Genomic DNA, 1,768 nt, shown 5'->3' with positions numbered 1-1,768 from the left:
ATTAGGCTCAAGAAAACAATAAAGTAATTATTGACTGGGCATAATTTAACCTTTAAAATTAAAAACTCATGAAAAGGAATAAAACTTATCTGTGCTTTATTAATAGGAAAGCATACATCATTTATCTTGTATCCCAAATGGCTGAAGCACCACCAAAGCAGTGTCACCTATGTGGCAAGAGAGCTGATGGCCAGTTAAGTTCCGTAACTAGCAGGAAAGATGAATATCAGTCTTTTATTTTCCGCCATTTGCCAAACACAACTCATAACCGAAGTGCAGCAATATTTGCTTGTAAAAAACATTACCTTGAAGCAAGTCGATACCATCATAAACCAAATTATGTTCCTAAATGGAAAGAAAATCATATGGAAAAGCCATTAATAAATTGCATGCATCCTCAATGCCAAAATACATCAAGAAATAACAACATCATTAATGTCAGATTTACATCTAAGTCAAAAATTGAAGAAATTTTAGGCAAACTATACGTGTATATGCATGTATATATATATCTCATAATTATGACATCATCCTTTGATGTGATCGGGTTTATATTTTTGTATATATACCTGCCATTCAGAAATGCTGTCATCATTATGAAATATGATGTGTGTGATGTGTGGTACCTGGAAATATGCATGGTACAATTTCATCTTAGAATAGAAACTAACTCGAAAATGCCATTTTTACCATCTATGATACATGCACTATCATTATACAATACCTTCAGCTTTGCCTATCTCACTGCTTAACTGTTATGAAAAAGAATAAAGGAGCCAAAAGCATTCAACCACACGCAAACTAGCCAAAATGTAAGTAAGAATAATAAAATCATATATTTTACTTTCATAAATTTAAATAAACAGTTAAAAGAGTCTACATCAGTCAATATGAGATAATAGCTGTGTCGTACAGAGGAGTTAAGATGCTCTCCAAAAGAGCCTCATTACACTCCGCCATTAAGGTGCCACGCCCACTTCCTTGAAGATAAATTATAAGATTTTCAGGGGGTTGCGACTCGACTGTTTACATGTGGAAATACAATGATTTATTTAAGGATGTAGTCATTGTACTTAATTCATGCATCTATTAATTTGTATAATCACACTATACATGTATAATATACTAGTTAATTTAAATTTATTTAATCCAAATTTTCAGCGAGAAACACTGTCCCACTTCACATGCTGCTAATGTAGCAGGAACAGTGAAAACCTTGAATCAAGCTGTGCTAGCAAGTCATACCACTCTATGAGTGGAAGTTGCTATTGATTAGAAGGTGATTACAGCTGTCAAGTGTCATTTATACACATGCTCCATGCACACATGATAACTATCATGATAGTTAGAATAACAGTATCACTATCAGGATAGCTGTACACTGACTATCTATACTGTCGCCCAGCCATAATTTATGTATTATCTTATATGAAGTTTCTTTTCATATTTATTTTTAGTGAAGAATATTTTAAATGAAGATTCTCCAGGTATTATATTATTATCACTCAATAAATATATTTCATGTATTTTTACTGACATTTGGTGAATGGTGGAACATTTCAGCTGTCACACGTCATTGAGAATATTATGAATAATGAAATAAAAATTTATTGACAGTTTCTTTACCAATTTACAAAATTAATAATATTAATGTTTTTTATTAATTAGTTTTTTCAATTTTAAATAATTTTTGTCTGTAGAGTTACGCCACTATCGTGAAGCACTCAAGACTATCGTGAGGTGCCATCTTACTAAAGCTGTAGTTCAA

At 31.8% G+C, this 1,768-nt stretch overlaps 2 long non-coding RNA genes across 2 annotated transcripts; one reads left to right on the top strand and one right to left on the bottom strand.

The window, feature by feature from the left end:
- Positions 1-12: 12 nt before the first annotated feature.
- LOC109592228 (uncharacterized) lies at positions 13-1,019 on the bottom strand. The gene is made up of 3 exons (XR_002190241.1): positions 845-1,019; positions 725-801; positions 13-345 (listed from the first exon to the last, which is right to left on the bottom strand). It is a non-coding gene; the product is annotated as an uncharacterized LOC109592228 (long non-coding RNA).
- Positions 1,020-1,030: 11 nt separating this feature from the next.
- On the top strand, positions 1,031-1,768 carry LOC109592227 (uncharacterized). The gene is made up of 3 exons (XR_002190240.1): positions 1,031-1,279; positions 1,458-1,487; positions 1,701-1,768. It is a non-coding gene; the product is annotated as an uncharacterized LOC109592227 (long non-coding RNA).

This window comes from Amphimedon queenslandica, unplaced genomic scaffold (assembly GCF_000090795.2).
Source record: "Amphimedon queenslandica unplaced genomic scaffold, v1.1 AMPQUscaffold_5918_Cont22120, whole genome shotgun sequence".
In the NCBI taxonomy this organism is placed as follows: Eukaryota; Metazoa; Porifera; class Demospongiae; order Haplosclerida; family Niphatidae; genus Amphimedon; species Amphimedon queenslandica.
This window is presented reverse-complemented; position numbering and strand designations above follow the sequence as displayed.